Source organism: Gavialis gangeticus, unplaced genomic scaffold (assembly GCF_001723915.1).
Source record: "Gavialis gangeticus isolate Ggan-Ray unplaced genomic scaffold, GavGan_comp1, whole genome shotgun sequence".
NCBI lineage: Eukaryota > Metazoa > Chordata > Crocodylia > Gavialidae > Gavialis > Gavialis gangeticus.
The window spans coordinates 703066-714680 of NW_017729003.1; positions in this window are offsets into that span (position 1 = coordinate 703066).

An 11615-nucleotide genomic window follows, 5' to 3' on the forward strand; every position below is an offset into this window, starting at 1 on the left:
ACTGGCTTCCTGTCCCCTACTTTATATGTGTGCAACTCCTTACTAACTTGAAAGCTGTCTGAAATGGGCATGGTCTTTCAAATGAAGCACAACTAATTTCATGAGATTCAAGTGAATATCTTGTTTAAATGACACCAGAAACTGAGGTACAACCATGGCATGTGGGAGCCCTAAAATTTCATTTTCCGTTAATTATAACAGGGGTCAACTGTATACAAAGCACTGTTGGGAAAAGTCTGTGATATTTCAAGTAACCTGAAACAGCTTTCCTGTTCATAATCAGTGTTGGTAACTTGTACAGTCTTGTCTTCTTTTTTGTGGAAACCGCAAAAGACGTGCCTTCAGTTGAGCCATTACAAAACTCTGGTTTCAGAAATCAAAACACATTTGTCTGCTTTAAGAGCTAACTGCCTGGATTTTTATTTTCCAAAACTCAGCCTTTTTTGGTCTGTGCATACATAACATGAGAATTCTTTTTTAACCTCTTGCATGTCAAATTGATGACAACATTTTACAGCTGTTATATCCAAACTGTCAACCATTCTGTCAAGTTTAAGCTCAGGATAAAACCAGAATTCTAATAAAATTTAGTGTCACTGGGGTCTGGAATATTTCTCATTGACTAATCAAAATGTTCTGGTTAGTTTAGAGAAAAGATAGCAAGAGTAGATTCAGTTTAGAGCAGTGGTTCTCAACCTTTTTTGCACCAGGACTCATTTGTTAACATCGATGGCCACTCCCAACCCAGTGCCCCTCACTCCTGACCCACTGACCCCCACCCCAGGCCCTAGCCCCACAGTATGTGGGGCAGGGAGTGGGTGCATGGGGTGGGGTGCTTTGTGTGGGTTGGGGAGTGGGGAGGGCCCAAGTAACCCCTTGCAGGATGGAACTGGACAGCCTGCAAGGGAAAAGCCAGTTTCCCATGTTTTTTTTTCCTTTTAAAAATTTGTTGATCTATTTTTAAAGTTTGTTCATGAGCCTTTCATATATTCTTGTGACCCACTTTTGGGTTGTGACCCATGGGTTGAGAAACACTGGTGTAGAGAATGTCAGTCAGGTACTTCTAAAATATAAAAAATTGATACAAGAAAATAAATACTTTTTACACAGTACTTAAGCAAGCTGTAGATCTCATTCTTTAAGATGACACTGAGGCTAGAACCTAACTACATAAACAGCATCTCCATCTGCTGAACATCCTGTTACTTATCAAAGGGTAAGTCTTGTTTTGATAAATCTTAGTAAGCCTGTCGGACTACAGTGCCTATTGCAGATGAATGATGCATTAGAGAGTAGTGTAAAGAGAGGGTAGTACTGATATATTTACTTATCAGAATAAAAGAAGCACAGTAGCTTCACAACTGACTCTCTAATATTTCAAGGGGAGTCACTAATTTCACACTTAAAAGATAAAACCAGATGTTGAACTCTGGCAAGGAAATTTAAGTTTGTATTCAGATTGGTAGGAAGCCATTACTGCTTAGCATAATCCTTATTTCTAGGGATTCACAGATAGAGATTTTGGGGGCTGATACCGATAGCTGATTTTTAAGGAGGCATATCAGCCAATACCAATCTAATTTGCAATACAGCTGCGTGCAGCTGTTTAGTTTGTTGTGATGAAGAGGAAGGGAGAGGGAAGGAGCATAGGGGGCAGATTAATGCCCCCGTGGTGAGAGGGAGTAGGGCAGGGGCAGGTGCTGCCTGGGCAGGGCACGGGACAGAGCCGTGGCTCATCAGGAGGGGGGGACTGCATGCACCCCAGGAGGGCACGGGGGGAGACGTGTGCCCCCTAGATCTGTGCGGGGCAGGCTGCAGCTGCGGGCTGGAGCGGGGGCTGCACCAGGCTCTTCTCAGTGGGGGCTGGGCTCAGGATGGCTGGCGGTGGCGCTTGGGATGGAGATATGGGCAGGGGGGCTGCAGCCACCCCAAATTTCACCATAGCCCCTGCTAACCCCCCTCCCAGCACTACCACCACCTGCCCTGCACAGCCCTGGCTCAACCCCTGCCTCCACCCAAGTGCCGGGAAGAGGTGACGTTGCGTCTACTTATTTCTTATTTCTGCTTATTTCTGCTCTCCCTTTGTGAAACAGGATATGACCAGAACATGTGTCTTTATAATGGCATAACACTGACTCTTCTCTGGTGTATTGGCTGCATAGAAACAGGATTTTATACACTTTTAAACTTGGATATTACAAAGCTTATTACACTTTATTGAGGGATTTATTCGTTTCAGCTTAGAATTGGCAACTAATTCTGATGCTTAAGAGTTTACTTGTAAAGGCTTAGCTACATGCTTTATAGCCTTGGTTTATTACGAGTGTACTCCTCAAGTATTTTCCCAATGGTACTGAATTTTAGAAAGCATTTTCAATCATTGTAATTCTAGTACCTCAGGAAAGAGATTAGAGCTCAGCAGTTTACTTGGCCGTTGACCCAGTAATACAGCTCTTATATGAGTCATCCTGTGGAGAGCAAAAATAAGAGTTCTGGGTTTGGGTCAGCATTAGCCTTTGCTTTGCCTCCGTGCCTCCCATCATCCTACCAGCCAGGTTGAAGCTCCCATGGCATCTTTGCATTTTCTGCAGAGAAGGAGGGGGTGTCTACATGTGCATTAATGCCCAGTAAGGTTATCGCACAGTAAAATAAGGTGCAGTAAACTACGCCTGGGAATGTGTATGCATGTGTACTTTGTCTGGTGCAGATTTGTGCCCAACAGGAGCAGCCTGGTCCAGGACTGCTCCTGCCCTGCTCCGCTGCCCAGAACCAGCCAAGAGAAGCTCCAGGCTCCCCCGGATGCCAGCCCAGGGGCTGGCAAGGGCCACAGGGGCTGATCCCGATGTGTATGGGGCCAGGAGATCTGTGCTGGTTGGAGTGGCAGCTGGCTCCCACCTTTAGCAATGGGCCAGGAGAGCTGTGCCCATGGTAATGGAAGAGCTGTGCTGGCCACAGGGACAGCTGGCTGTTGCCCCATGCACATTGAGACTGGTCCCAGTGTGCACAGGGCCAGGAGACAGCGGCCCCTGCAGCCAGCACAGCTCCCAACACATGGAGCTTAGCCAGGCAGCAGTGACCCCCTGCTTTCTGGGGTGACCGGGAGCAAAATTGCTCCCAGTCAGCATCTACACATACACAACTGGGTGCATCTGCATGAGACACGTTACTGCGCAGTTGCCTAGTTTACTGCACAGTAAGCGTGTGTATCTACATGTGCGCACACTTACTTTGCAGTAAAAACCCTTAATTGCAATTAAATTTGCTACCTGCAAATGCAATTATCAAATTTAATTATGATTAGTAACGCCGCAGTAACACATTTGTGGACACAACCCAGGAGCAGGTTTGCTCTCGGGTCTGCCCGGCTACTATGGGGCTGGCCTGAAGCCAGCCCCAGGGCTACAGCCCAGGAGCCTCTCCTGTTCCAGGGCTGAGCTGTCTGTCTGCAGGCTATAAAAACCTGCAGACATTTGGTGCTCTGGGGCACACCACAGGGAGCCTGAGGGCACTGCAGACCCTGTGTGTCCTCCTCAGCAGGCCACTGCCCTGCTGTGCCTATCTCCCAGCACCGCAGCAGTGCTTCCTGGTATTAAACTTCCACACAGCTGCTAGGGCACTACCATCAGGCCTGCTGGCTGCTGAATAGTGATGCATATTGCTGCAGCCCCTGGCCAGCCCTGTCAGCTCCCCAGGGCTGCCTGCAGGCTGCTTCTGGCAGCAGGACCAGCACCAACTGCCTGCTGCACACCCCCAGCAGCCTGCCCTGTGCCTGCAGATGCTGCGGGGCATAGCCTCTGCCATGCAGCTGCTAGTCCTTTGCCATGCCCCTCCACTGGGTGCTGCTGGCAGCTGCCCAGGGCCAGCAACACTGGGACAGTTGCACCGGGGCCCAGAGAGCTGGTGCAGGACCCAGCATGGCCTCATCCTCACTATCCAGGCCTGGCACCACCCATGTGTGCATGCCCGTACCCTCTGCCTGGGGCCCCAGCTGAAGTCAGGAGGAGACTGGTGACCTTGTGGCACTCTGGGGTGGTGTGGAAGTGCTGCTCCAATTTGAGTGGGGCGGGCACTCCATTTCCCATATTATGAAGCCCTGTTGGGCAGAATGCAGGAGCAAGATCATGACTGGTCAGCGTAGCAGTGCTACATAAAGGTCAAGGCCTTGTGGGCACAGTGGGTCTCTGTGATTGACCACAATCGCTGGTCTAGCTCTGCCCACAAAATCATGCTTTATATGTGGCATCTGATCAGTATTTTGGTGCCCTGGGACCTAGTCTGCAACCGTGTGGCATATACCAGCAGAGGCAGCCTGCCTGAGCCTCCACACCACCTTAGTTCCTCCAGTGACATGTCACTGGAGGAAGGACCCTCAGGCATGCAGCCTCCACACCACCTCGCCCCACCCAGCTTCTCAGCTGCAGCCTCCACCAGCAGCTCGGGGGGGCCCTGGCCAGTGCCTGCATTGGCAGCTATGCAGCTCCAGGCCCTGCCACAAGGAATGGCCAGCCATGTCACTGCTGGCATTCAGCAGCACCGGCTCCTCCCTTAGGGGGCCCTGACTGGGCACCTGCATGCCACACACTGTGGGCCAAGGACACCGGCCACATGCCTTTGCCTCAAGCCTCAAGTTTTGCCTCAAGCTTTGAGCCACATGCCTTTGCCTCAAGCTGCCAGCCACACCAGCCCTGGACACTAGGGAGGGCCCTCCCAACTCCACTTCTGCCCCTCCTCCATGTCTGGCCTGCCTGTGCTCTTCTGGCCCTGGGTTCTTCCTCCCACATCCTGGGCCAAGCTGTACAGGCCATGGACAGCAACCATCAGATCCTGAACGCCATCCTGGGCCTGGCACTCTGGTTTATGCCCACCACTGCCCGACCTCTGTCCCTAGCCTCACAGGCCCCCTGGCAGCCACCCACCACCCTGCAACAGGCCCCTGCCTGGGCCTGGGAGGTGGTCCTCCACTACCTCCAGCTGACAGGAGCCTCTAACTTAGCCCCCATACTGGGTCCACTACCAACCAGGCCCAGTGCTCAGCATGGCTCCATGCTGGCACAGACCTGGAGCACTGAGTGGCAGGGACAGGACCACACCCTGTCCCTGCTGGCCACGGACAGCATCTAGCAAACAGAGAGCTGCTTGTGCCAGAGAACCAGCAGCCATTGTTGCCTCTGGGCAAGTCTGCCACATGTGCCATGGCATGCATACCCGTGAGGAAACAACCTGAGGCTGGGATGCTGGCTGCCTGACCCCCATTCTGGAACACCAAAAAACCCACTTTGTACATAGTTTTCACTGGGAAATGGGTTTTTATTGGTGGGTGGTGGAAGGGCTCTCATTCTAGAGGAGGGAGGGGGTTCTATGTATGGAGGGGGGAGGGATGAGGGTTGTTTGATGTGTGGGGAATAAAGATTTCTTCTTTGGACACATGTATGCCGTGAGAGTGTGCTGGGGGTGGGCAGGGGGTCTATAGGTGGCAGGGCAGGTGGACTAGGTTGGGAGTGCTGGAGGAGGTAGTTAGCTAGAGCCTTCCACAGCCAGTGCCCTGATTTCCGCTGGCAGGTATATGGCTGTCCTGGTAACTTGATGGGGAGGACCTGCCGCTGCCCTCGTAAGTGGTGCTCCCACTGCCAGGCAACCCCTTCCTGCCACACCTCTTCCACCCAGGCCTCATGGAACAGGTTCCCCCAGGCCTCTCAGATATTATATAGCACACAGACTGCAACAGTGACCCAGGGGAGGTTGTTCTAGGCGACCTTGAGGTGGATAATGAAGGAGTTCCAGCAGCCCTTGAGGCGGCCAAAGGCATACTCGACCAGGGTGTGGGTCCAGCTCAGGGAGCTGTTAAAGTTGGCCTGGTGTGGGTCCAGGTGGCCAGTGTAGGGCTGCATCATCCAGGGTAGGCAGGGTCCCCGGTGAGTAGGGGCAGGACCATGAGAACATCTAGGTGAAGGTCTGGGACTCCCACCGTGAAGCGCCCACTCTTCACCAGTCCTACCAGGTCAGGGTTCCGAAACACAAGGATGTCAGGCACACCTCCCGCCTGGCCAGCACTCATGTGGGTGAATGTGGTCTGTTGGTCCATGACAGCCTCCAGGACCACGGAGTGAAATCCCCAGCAACTGTAATAGGGGTGGTCTCCATGGGGCAGGCAAGTGACCCGGATGTGGGTCCCATCCAGGGCCCCAGTACACTGGGGGAATCCCATTGCACAGAATCCTGCCACCACTTCTAGGGGGTCATGGTTACGGAGAATGTTGTCCACCAGTATGTCCTGGAGAGGGCCCTACACACTGCCAGGATGGCTTCCCTGGCAGTGGCCTTGCCCACACTGAACAGGTGGCTGACATACCGAAGGCTGGTGTGCGTGGCCAGCTTCAACAGCGCAAGGGCCAGCTGGGTGTTGGCAGGGTGGGCTGCACACGTCGGTGGGACCAGAGCTGATGAAGCAAGTCCCAGGAGGTGGCCTGGATCAGCCGGAATGTGTCATCCATTGTTTATCTTCCCAGGTGTGCTGGACGAGGTGCAGCCACCAGTGCTGGCTGGCACAGCAGGCCCAGTGGTGGCAGGGCTGGAGGTCCAGGAGGACAACAGCGGCTCCCACAGTGGTGTCAAGAAGCCCTGCGTTGGCATCCCTGGCAGCAGCAGCTGTGTGGCGGCAGCAGCAGCCCTGGGACAGTGCGCTGTGGGGGGGCAGGTTGTTGCTGGTTATGTGGGGATCCAGGTGGGGTGAGATGTCTGGGATCCAGGCAAGAGTCAGTGCGGTGGGCCAGCAAGGCAACCGTAGCAGCCAACAGGAGCTCAGGGTGCTGGTCATCACTGCCAGGGCTAGGAGTTGGAACAGCCATAGTGCAGGGAGGCAGACTGGCCATGGAAAAAGCTGCCGTGTGCTGCCTGTGTGGTTGCCTCTGTTGGTCCTGAGCAGGAAAGAGGCTGACCAGAAGGTAGAGAGTGGGGCTGGCTTTTAGAGATGGCTGCCAGGTGCTGGTAGCTGCAGCTGGAGTTTGGAGTTATCCTTGGTGACTGCAGGGGCGCGTTTCAGGGCTGTAGGGACCTGGGAGCAAATCTGCTCCCTAATCCCTGCATGTGTAAACACCTACTCAAAAACCCTTACTGTGCAGTAGCTTTCTGCACAGCAAATGTAGGCTGGAGTTAATGCATTTGTAGATGGTCCCACTGTTCATTACCTAATACCCCACTTATCTAGTACCCATATGAGTTGGTACTAGGAGAATGCACATTAAACTAGTTTAATGTGGAGAAAGTCCAGTGCACATGCAGATGGTAACTCTTTACCACCCTAGGGGGGTCTTCAGAAGGAGGCTAGATAATCACCTAGCCAGGGTCATTTGACCCCAGTATTCTTTCCTGCCCATGGCAGGGGATCAGACTTGATGATCTGCTCAGGTCCCTTCCGACCCTACCAACTATGAAACTACTGCACATTAGATTAGTTAAATGCACAGTAACGTGTCTCATGTAGACATGCCCAGAATGTTGTATCTTTTCTTCCTTGAAAACTATGGATAGAATTGACCTGTTTACCATTCTAAATGTAGCTTCATGTCTAAAAAAGAGTTGCAGTGGTTACCAGATGAGGTGAGCTTCCAGCACTAGGTACACTGTTGTCAAATACAAAGAATATGGGTATAATGAAAATCCCAAATTAGAGAAACCTAATCCCAAGAACCACATTTCAGGTTAACCCTGCTCTTGCTGTGGAATCCTCTTCTGAGGAGATATTCCCAGAACATACGACCCTGGCACCAAAGTTCTTACAACCAGTCACGAGGAAACCAAAGACAGCAGACTGTCCCAGAGCTGGTGTTTAGCTCAAGTCTCTCTTGTGCATCATTAGGTGACTGCCTTGTTTTTCTTGTGCATCTATAGTGACTCTGCCTCACCTCTATACCCTACCTAGTGTGGTCAGTCCAGAGGCAACTTCTTAAGAAGGACTTTAACGTTTTCTCTTCCCCATTCCTGCCCTTAGGATTGTTCTGTGAGGGCATCACCTGGACCTAAGATACTAAATACAAGTCCTCTATAGGAGAATTATTTGAGTTGAGGTCCTTAATCTCCTAAAAGCTAAATTGAAATTTGATGTGAACAGAACCCTTAAACCATATGTTTAAGTGTATTTAATGACCCTTGTAGCAGTGAGACATTGACATTGCCCTCATATCTGTTACCTGCGTTCTTGTGCAACATTCCTTTGTTGTAGTCATGCAACAGAATTGTTAATAGTTTTAGGAATAAATTAGGCACTTTTGTGGGATGGTTGAGGCTAATCTTGCCTTGAGCAAGGGGGCTAGACTAGACCTGCTGAGGTCCCTTCCAGTGCCACTTTCTGTGATTCTATGATGTGTATTGCAAGAACTGTGCGCTTACTAAATACAGTATGAGAACTCTTGACTTTTTTCAGTTCCTATTGTATTGACCAATGGAGGGAAAATGTGTAAAGCCTGATACGGCAGTTGCCTGATGATTTAGGTTTTATTCTGAAGTCAAAGATTTAAATCAGAGATTCAAGTAAGTCTTGTTGGAGGGGTGATTTAAATATTTGCTCTTAGTTTAGCTCTTCAGCCTTAACAACTTCTATAGTAAAGGAATTATGTCACTTATGGGAATCCCAGACTGAGTAAGCAAAGAGTGGATCTAAGAGTTGTATACGTTTTAAAGCCCCAATTCAGAAAAATGCAAAAGATTACTTAAATGTAGACCTCTACTATTGCTGCAGTCTGCCAAGCTATTCCTCTAAGCCTTAATGGTAAGATTAGCACAGTATGTGTGTGTTCAGTTTTTTAAGAATAAATGGGACCTTTGAACTTTAAAAAAAAATATTAGGCAAGTTTTTGCTGTATTATCAATCTGATCACTTTCTGTTTGTTTGGCTGCTAATGTGCTCTTTGCCTGTGGGCATTAGTTCTTTCATGTTCATTTTATGGGAGCTCCTACTCATAAACTTACAAAGTCCAGACATCACCAGATTAAAAGAATGACTTTCTGTCCAAAATTTTGCAATATAAACTTTCAGAAAAATGTAAAGTAATTATATATGCATCCTTTGTAGGCTGACAAATGGGGTTTTGATGTTTAATAAACAGATTTGCTTATTGTATAAAAATAAATGGGAGAATGCTGATTTCAAGTGTTTCAAAGCATTTTCACTTGCATTCAGAAACTGAAATGTAAAGGTTTTTTCTATGTAACGTCTCACAAAATTGAAGAATACTGTTGAATATGCATTTAAAAACAATTTTCCCAGCAATTCAAAAAAAAAAAAAAAAAGTAAACACAGTCAAATATTCATTTCTCTGAGATTTCATCCTAAGCACACCACAAGACCCATCTTCCACAGCCAAGGTCTGTGTTACAACTGTTTCTGCTCTGATTCCACAGACTGGGTTGTACACCTCCGGGATCTAGAACAGTGTTTCCTACACTTAAAATACAAATCTCAAAGCCAAAGCCAGTCTTGGGCCTACTCCAGTCTGTTACAATACCAATCCTGTGATAATTACAGCAGAATCCCTTTGCAAATCACTTATAGTCCCTAGCGTGAAGATCTTAGACATATCATTAAGAATGTCCAAACCCTCTTGCAAAATGATGCCTGTCTGGAGGTAGCCTTGGAGGGCAAGTCTATCATGGCAATTCACCGGGCTCGAGGAGCATTTCTCCAGCAGCAGCCTATGTATGTATGGGCCAAACAACACTAATTATAACATCTGGGGTTCATTTACCTGCTCCATCACTGACATCAAATATGACATCACCTGCCCATAGTGCCCTTTTGCTGTTTGCATTGGGCAGATCAAACAATCCCCTACATAAAAGAATGAAGGGACACCAATTCAGTGTCAGTTTACAGAAACAAAAGCTTGTGGCAGAACACTAACTTCCTCGGACATTCTAGGCCCTTGCACACATGTGGAGAGCCTGCTCTGAGCACATAAATTGACACTTTCTGGCAACCTCATATGTCACGTGTATCAGCAGTGCAGTGAGCCTCCATGCTGAGAAAATGGTGGCAGTGCGCTTTGAACTAAAATACATTGGGTGTGCCTTAGTTCACAGTGCACCGCCACTATTTTCTCAGTGCAGGGATGCAGTGTGCTGCTGATATACGTGATGTGCGGGCACTTTTAATTAGCATGGCTTGCTAATTAAAAGCACCTGGTGCTGCTTCAGGAACACATGTAAAAATGCCCACTGTTACTGACCACAAAAGTAACTGTCCTTAAACAAAAGAAGTTTAAAGACCAACTTGAATGTAAGATAGGGCTGCACTCAACCATGGTCTCAACAGGGACTGTGGATTCTTATCCAATTGCCTAGCCTAGCTGTTAACTCAACTGGACCTCAAGTTGTTAACTGTCTTGTTCTCAGTTGATGTAATCAACTCAATTTTTATTTCTTCTTCTCTCAGTGCTTCCCTTCCCTTGTCGCTTCCCCTTCTATATAAAACCTTTTCTTTTAATCATTCCATTTGTGATATCTGGGAAAAAAATATATATATATATCATCAGTTGTTGCTTACACAAGCTCATCCCTTCCGGGCCAGTTCATCTCTGAGGTTCCACCCTTCCCTACATTCTGCCTGCCTCCAGACTAACATAGCTAACCACCTCTCTACTCATCTATTAGTTATTCTAAAATTTTAGTTTTCCTAAAAGATTTTCTATTGAACTGAAAAAAATTCAGTTCAACTAAACTTTTGCCCCGTTACAGACATGACTTTTAAATGATTCTATATGAGGCAGATGAGGCTCAATTATTAGGAAAGATTAGAAGATTTGATATCTGTTAATAAACTCAGGACAATATTTTTGCTTCCCTAGAAAATGTCTGTTTCTGTATCAGACGGATTCTTTGTGAAATCCACCAGGAAGGGTCTGCAGTTGTCCAAAATCTCCCTTGTTAAGGCAGGCAGTACCACTAAGCTCAGAAGTTCAAGGTCATATTGTCAAGCTGGAGAAACAGAAACATTCCATACCCGTTTTCATTCAGGTAAAACTGCAAATAATTAAGTGACCAGCAACAAGTACTTTTATTTTAAGTTAGAGACTGTGAAGCCTGCACTTATATCATATATGTTTTCATCTATGACATCAGTAAACAGAGTACTATAGATTGGCATTTTCATCTCAGACCATCAAATGGGCTCTTAGGGAATTTGTGCCCTTATAGTGAAAAGTACTAATTTTTTTTAGAATAATGAAGGACTTACAAAAAAGAAACATCATTTGTATGAGATGAATAGAAGAGTGGCAATCTTTGGAAGTGTCAAGCTTGATAGCAACATTTACTTTAAATTTATTAGAATAACGTGATAAATCTTCCAAAATCTGCTTTGATTTCTGTGGGCCTGTTTCCGTAAGATCGGAGTTAATAGTTGATACTAAGGCACATTGCTTTACTACCCATGTCTCCCTCTGTGTACCCTTCTAGCCAGACTTAAAAAAAAAAATAAAGAACACAACAATAACAAAACAAAACAGCTGTGAGACAGCCATGGTCATTTCACTTTCAGGCAGAGTCCTTCAGCTCCAAACCCTTTGCTGCTTGACCACTGAAAACAAGCTGAGTTTTGCCAGAGATCCAGCTTCTTAGTCTAG